At 38.4% G+C, this 8,095-nt stretch overlaps 1 pseudogene; it reads left to right on the top strand.

The window, feature by feature from the left end:
* The first annotated feature begins 7,011 nt into the window (after positions 1-7,011).
* On the top strand, positions 7,012-7,611 carry LOC112907465 (S-phase kinase-associated protein 1 pseudogene; annotated as a pseudogene).
* Positions 7,612-8,095: the final 484 nt, after the last annotated feature.

Consider the following 8,095-nt stretch of genomic DNA (forward strand, 5'->3'; position numbering starts at 1 on the left):
TGTTACTTCTACTTCCTCCATACTGAGAGGAATAGCCAAATTTCCTCAAGTTTGGAACACATGATTTAAAAAGCAATTCTAGGATAGGGCTTGATCTTTTGAGAAAGTTGTACAGGTAGAAATTTTTTAAAATATTACATTCTGACTTCTTGTCTGGACAAGAGGGCATGCTCATTTCTCTTTGCTCCTTCCTAAGTACAATTATCAATTCTGGATAACTAGGATTCTAAAATAATGCAAAAGGCATCAGAAAGAGATGGGTAGGAGGAAGAAAACAAGCCAGCTAAGTAATCCCAAGACTGGAAGGGAAACGTGGTTGCAGAGTGTCTTACAACCTCCCACCCAATAGGAGGTGACCCAAACTTGGTTGTTTCCTGACTCCCAACCTCAAAAATACAGGAGTCCATCCTATCCCAGATGGAACTGGAGTCCTGATGACCGACACCAGGTGAATCATACCACCAGCAAGGGCAATATATAGGTGTCCCCATTGACAAGTGCCCAGGGGAAGCACTGTTACTTTTCTGCAAGGCCTGAGCCTTCTCTTCCTTGCTGAGAACCTGGACAGCCAGAGGGCACTACCAAAGTGGATCCTACCACCAAAGGCCTGATCCAGGAAGCTTTTTCATCACTATGGACAGGAAGCTTCTTACCCCAATCTATAGGTGCCAGTGACCTACATGGGGAAACTTCTTCCCCCTAAACCAGCACCATTGAGGACCATATGGAACCCCAGCAGGACCAGATAAGCGAAACACACCAAAAGGCTCTGAAAATTAAACTGCCCTTTTTGGCCTACCAATAAGTAGGCCAGAGTCTGCATGCTAAGCGTAAATAGAGTGATTACTTGCTAAAGTGAAAGATTAAGACCCAGAGTCTCCTAACAGACAAAATATCCAGGATGCAGTCTAAAATTCCTTGTTGTACCAAGAATCAAGAACATCACAACTGGAATGAGAAAAGATAGTTAACCGATGATGCCACCAAAATGAACCAGATGTTGGAATTACCAGACAAGTATTTTAAAGCAGCCATCATAAAAATGCCTCTACAAATAATTACATATTCTTTCAGAACAAAAATAAAAGTTAACAAAAATATCACTATGTTGTGTACATTATTTACCAATTTTTAGAAAAAGAAATAATGGTGATTATTTAACTGAAAAATACAATAACCAAATAAACTTAATGAATGGTACAGTAGACATGACAGAAGATTAAATCAGGAGCTTGAGGGATCCCTGGGTAGCTCAGTCAGTTAAGTGTCTGCCTTCAGCTCAGGTCATGATCCCAGAGTACCAGGATGGAGCCCACACCTGGCTCCCCACTCAAGGGGAAGTCTGCTTCTCCCTCTGCCCCTCCCCCTGCTCATGTTCTCTCTCTCTCTCTCAAAAAATAAATAAATAAATAAATAAGCTTAGATCAGTAACTTGAAAATAAACCAATAGAGTTTATGAAATCTGAATTAGAAAAGATGGGGGGAAATGAACCTTGGTGATCTGTGGATAATAACAAAAGTGCCAACATTCATATATTTGAAGTCCCAGAAATAGAGAAGAAAAAAGAATAGAGCTGGGAAGACTATACAAAGAAATAATGGATGGAAACCTCTCAGATTTAGCAAAAGATACAATTATACAAAAACAGCTGAGTGGATCACCAGTAGGATAAACTTAAATCCAAAAGACACATCATAATTAAACATGAAAAATAAAAACAAAGAAAAAGAAATCAAAAGCACCTAGAGAAAAGTGACCCACTACAGAGGGAGACACAATTTGAGTGACAGCAGATTTTCATCAGAAACCATGGGGATCAGAAAGGTGGCATAATATTTTCAAGTGCTGAAAGAAAAAAAACTTGTTAATTGCAAATTCTGTTCTCCTCCCAACTATCTTGCAGGAATGAAGGGGAAATAATGACATTTTCAGGTGAAGCAAAACTGAAAGTATACATGGCTAGCAAACCTACCCCAAAAGAGTGCCTAATGGAAGTTCCTCAAACAGAAATGAAATAATAAAAGGCATCCTGGAGCATCAGAAAGGAAGATAAATGGAAATAATAGAATTGGGGATGCATTTGCAATAAATATGGTCCTCATGCCTTTTATTTTTAAAATTGTTTAATTTAAATTCAATTTGCCACATAGAACACTTTGTGCTAGTCTCACTGTGTGCCTTCCTTAATGCCCATCACCCAGTAACCCTATCCCCCCCGCTGCCTCCCCTTCTGTAACTTTTATGAACTTTTATGAACCACATTTGATGATTGAGGCAAAAACTCTAATTTCATCATCTGAGGCTCAAGACAATGATATTTAGAAGTAGGGAAGGTCAAGAGACCTAAATGGAAGTGAGATTTCATTTCATGTGAAGTGGTAAAATGCTAATACCAGGAGACGATTGTTAGTCATAAATGTATATTGTAATACCCAGAGCATCCACTGGAAAAACTATACAAAGACATGCACTCAAATGCTATGATTAAATCAAGATGGAAGGCAAGGAAAGGGAAGTAAGATGGAGGAAACAAGAAAGAAACAATTAATTAATTAAATGGCACACCAACAAACAAGTAGAGGAAACAAAACAAATGATTAAAGGGCATACGAGTTCAACCACCTCAATCATTATCTTGAGTATAATTGGTGAAAATACACTAAAATATGGATATTGGCAGAGTGGATTAAAAAACGATTTAATTACATGCCATTTACAAGAAACTCAAATAATGCAAGTGGGTTGAAAGTAAACATGATGGTTAAAACAAGAACCACAAGGGGAATCTACCATAATATAATTCAAAAGGACAAAAGGCTATAGAAATGAAAATATTAAATGTAGAAGAACTAGAAGCATGTTACATGCCCTTCAGGGAGACAATAGTGAAAAAAGTGATTATGAAACCAGTCAAAATGCTATGCAATGTGGCAACCCCTTTGAAAAATAGTTTGGCAGCTCTTCAGAAAGTTGAGTTACCATATGGCCCAGCAATTCTACTCTTAGGTGTGTACCCAAGAGAATTGAAAACATATATCTGCACACAGACTTGTACAGGAATGTTCACAGCAGCGTTACGCTAATGGCTGAAAAGTGGAAAGGACTCTTAAGTTCACCAATTGACGAGCAAGTAAATAGTGTGGATATCTGTACACTGGGTCAGCCACAAAAAGAAATAAAGTACTGACATGTGCTAAAGCATGGATGGAACCTTGGAACATGATGCTACGTGAGAGAAGCCACACCCAAAAAAGCACATTATATAATTTCATTTTATATGAAATGTCCAGAATAAGCAAGGTAGATTAGTGGTTTCCAGGGGTAGAGGAAGGAGGGGGACTTGAGGGGTACAGGATTTCTTTCTGAGGTGATGGAAATGTTCTGGAATTAGTGGTGATGGTGGTACAAGTCTGAAAATACTAAAAAAAATTTAATTGTACACTTAAGTAGGGTGAACTTTACGGTATATGAATAATATATGAGTGTATATAACTTTATGCAGCTTTTTACAGTTATTGTCAAGGGAAACTAGGTGACATTGAATCAGGCTCATGTGAAAAAAGAGAAGAGGAGACCCAATTTTATACATGTATATTCTATGATTTTAACTGTGAAATTATTCATCTGTAAATAGATTGGAATAAAATAATAGATAAGGATGACAGATTAATGAATTCAAAGTTTTCTTGTTTATACTCTGCAAACTGAATATAGTATAGTTACATTTCTTTTATCATTAAAGCATTTTTTCTTCAAAGCCAGTACTCTATCCCAAGTCTCTACCGTGGAGTCTGATCATTTTAAACTAGCTTCAAAGCCACAGCCCCCTCTGCATTCAGATGGCATGTAATACAGTCTCCTCCCTAGACATTTTACCCCCAGGCCAGGGGCTGCATCTTACTCTGTCCTGTCTGCTCAACACCTCTCTCAGATGCTGACGAATGGTAGGTACCTAATAAATAATTGTCCAGTTAATCTGACTTGAATATGAGCATGCTGAGTTTTATAGCAGAATAATTATGGTCTTTGATGACTAGGAGAAGTGTTGGAATAATCCTATCAGTCAACCTAATAAGAAAAACACATTAGGTTTTTATAGGAAAATTATTTAATGCCAGAATTGTGTGTAACTCTTAGGGGGTTGCTTATGCTTCGTATGAACATAGTCTAGGAATTGTCAACAAAGCTTGATTTATCAGTACTTCTGTAATAAATATAGCCCAAGCTTCTATATATTAAACAAAATAACAATGGGACAAAAGCTTTGGTTTTCATAGATCTTGGAATAAGGGCACTGAAAAAGACCTAGAAGTGAGGCCATCTCATCCTTCTTTCTGCCCTGATGACACCTTCTATCTTCCCACAGATCTGTGTGGCACTTCAATTAACGAATCCCCTGGGAATGATAGTGCTTTGTAAGGCATTGGCCTTCTGAAAACACTCCTCCCACCATAAATCACTTCCATGAAGCAAAGCCTCCCATTGCCAGATAAAGATGTTTCTGTGTGCCTCTCCTGTTCGTATCTTCCCAGTTAAAAGTACAAGAGGCAGAGTTCTGTAGTGTGCCAAATATCCCTAGACTCTTCTTTTTTTTCCCCCTGTCTCTGCTTGGTGGTGACAGGCTCACATCACTTGCTGTCGTCCTCCACCATATACAAAATATTGCTATGAAAGTGCACTTCTCCCTCTGCAATAGATTGGAACCAATAGAAGTTGCAGTTGTTTGCCACCTACACTTCTGTGGCCCCGCATATTCAGTGTTAGTGCATTGTGGCACTTATCTTTGACTGTGGTATGAATCATGGTGTCTGAATCTTGCACTTCATTGCCTTGTTCAGGGAATTTCAGGAAACACCAGGTACAAACTTCATTTTATTCTTTGTAGGTTACCTTGAGAAGGAATGTCAGGAGGGTTTGCCCATGGCACTCCCCAAAGATAACCTCCACGTCACTGCTTCATAGAAATTAAGCTCAGATGAATCCAGGGGAAGTGATGAAATTCTGGTTTCAAGAGCTTTGGGAGGTAGAGAAAGCTGTGCTATTTTCTCCCTGGCTTGTGGAGCCATTAATCCTAGTAATTTCTGTTTACTCTGGCATGTGCTCTATCCTTGGCCAGTCCTTCTCTCACAATGACACAAGGGCCCCCAATCCTTATTTTATGTTTTCTAGAATATGTGACATGAGGTTAACATTGTAGATGGCATGTGTGTGTACATGTGCCATTAGCACCCCTGTGCTCCTCATCTGAAACCCTAGTCTGGTATTACATTCCTTTTTCTGAATATGAATTTTCTTAGAGTCTCCTTGTTTATGTAGGGATTATCAAACTTAAAAAAAAAATCTTAAAAAAAAAAAAACCAGAAAAGTCCTCTAAACTCTCAATAACATATAAATCTACCTTCTCAGGAAAATCTCTGCCAAACCTGAATTATTCAAATGGTAATGATTAACTCATAATTCTTTTCCATTCTACTCAAGGATAATTGCAATCATAGTTGTAATGAGCATGGAGAACAAATGCCTGGATTATGTTCCCTGAGTCAAGACCGACCACACTGCATTCACAGAGATCAGTTCATCACAGTAGCGGATGTGCTCATTTCCTAGGAGGTAATGCATTTCCCGTAAAATGAGCAAATGGATGGTTTTAAACTTACACCAATTTCCATAATTATTTCATGTAATCCTTCATGAAAATTGAATAGACAATTGGAACAATATTGTATTGCCTTGAAATTTTGTAGAAAATCACAAAACTAGCATATTGTAAATGTACCTTTTAAACAATGTTATGTCCCTGGAGAAGAGAATGAGTTCAGTGTCATGAAGGTTATAAGAGATCATTATATTCACCAGTGTTTCCATTAATGGCTAAAAATGCAGATTAATTTTACAGTGTTCTCTGTTAAACTGATATGAAAATTAAAAGGGACCAAAGGAAGTGCCAAAGCCAGATTGGAGCTATAAAAATGAGATGGGAACTGGATATAGGATATAAGAAACTTGACATTCTTCCTCCAAAGCACCTTTGCTTTTCCACCCTCTCCTCACTCCCATGCTGATCCAGTCTGCCACAAGGTGAGTCCAGCTGGCCTTCCAGAAATACCACACCAGGTTTATTTCACTCAAGATGTAAGACCAGGTCCATTCAAAATTCTTCAGCCTGCCCCATAAGGCCCTCAATCAATGCCCCCGACTTTACCCAGCCACCTTTCTCCAAAATGACCCTCCTGGATTTACAGAGCCACATCTATACTCTGCCCAGACTGGGTTTAGGACCTATCTTTCTGTTTGGTATATGCTGTTTTCCTAATAGCATTTTGGTATATATTTTGTCCCATGTTGTCATATCCATCTTTATAGTGTTGTGCCATGACAGCTCTCTAGAAGTGTACATATACCTTTGTTGCAACCACTGAGGGTCATGGCCTTTACTTCTTTTGAATTTTCCTCAATGTTAAGAATGTCGTAATACCTGCGATAAATGCTTATTAAGACTATAAAACAATGGGATTTGGAAAAAGCTAGGAGGAATTAAAAATGAGCCTCTGTATATAAAATAAGAGTTGTCAGAATTATATCAGCGTAGTGGTGAGGCACTAAGAATTTGGAGAAAAGACGGAAAACAAGGGCCTAAATAAAATCTATACACTTAGCAGTAAAGTTTCTGGCATCTTTTCTCACCCAGATAGAAAACTAGAGGACTTGTTTTTTGAAGAAAGTGAATGTCCCCAGCGGAAAAATACCTTCAAAAATGAACATTTGGGGTTCCCCAGTGAAACTGCCAGGTTGCCATTCTGTCATCCCATGATAAAACTTACTAGTAATGAACACCATCCATGCACACAGAGCTTATCATCCACTCTTTAATGTTTTTTTTTTCTTAAATTAAAATGGACACCTAAAGTTCAAAAGCATTCGAGGAAAGCCTCAACACAGAATAGAAAGACCTAACAAGGTAGAGGCCTTGTTCTCTATGTCTCTCCCCTGGTCGGCAAGTCTGCTCTGCTCTTGTCAGCTTCCAGCCCGCCGTTGGCTTGAGACAGAGCACCATGCCTTCAATTAAGTTGCAGAGTTCTGATGGAGAGATATTTGAAGTTGATATTGAAATTGCCAAACAGTCTGTGACTATCAAGACCATGTTGGAAGATTTGGGAATGAATGATGAAGGAGATGATGACCCAGTTCCTTTACCAAATGTTAACGCAGCAATATTAAAAAAGGTCATTCAGTGGTACACCCACCACAAGGATGACTTCCCTCCTCCTGAGGATGATGAGAACAAAGAAAAGTGAGCAGATGATATTCCTGTTTGGGACCAAGAATTCCTGAAAGTTGACCAAGGAACACTTTTTGAACTTATTCTGGCTGCGAACTACTTAGACATCAAAGGTTTGCTTGATGTTACATGCAAGACCGTTGCCAATATGATCAAGGGGAAAACTCCTGAGGAGATCCGTAAGACCTTCAATATCAAAAAGGACTTTACTGAAGAAGAGGAAGCCCAGGTACACAAAGAGAACCAGTGGTGTGAAGAGAAGTGAGATGTTATGCCTGACACTGTAACACTGTAAGGATTGTTCCAAACACCAGTTGCACTGCCCTGTTTATAATTGTTAATATTAAACAAACAGTAGACAAATGCAGCAGCAAATCAGTTGTTTTAACAGAATATTGTCCTCCTTGCATGTGTAGTTTGAGTACAGATTCCAAACTTATGGCTGAATTTCTTCTAGTATGATCGAAAGTTTCTTTTTTTCTTTGCTCTTAATAAACTGAACTGTGGGTTCTCTGTAGAAGGTGGCGTTTTGGGCTTCCCCTCTCTTTGTAAAGTGTTTTTTGCCTAGTTTATTGTCTGGTTAACTTTAGTTTAATGACCTTTTAAAAGTTGGCGTTGTAAATAAAACAAGTTGAAAAAGGTTTCCTGAAAAAAAAAAAAACCTAACAAGCAAATATGAGAAAAAGAGCTTAGAGAAACCAGAGACCATGCAGTAAACAGAAGAAAGCTTCAAAAAGCAACTATAATATTTTTCGAATAACAGGAGATATTATAACCATGAAACAAGAACAGTAAAGGGTTTTTGACACTAAAAA

The sequence above is a fragment of the Vulpes vulpes genome, chromosome 2 (genome assembly GCF_048418805.1).
Source record: "Vulpes vulpes isolate BD-2025 chromosome 2, VulVul3, whole genome shotgun sequence".
Classification (NCBI taxonomy): Eukaryota; Metazoa; Chordata; class Mammalia; order Carnivora; family Canidae; genus Vulpes; species Vulpes vulpes.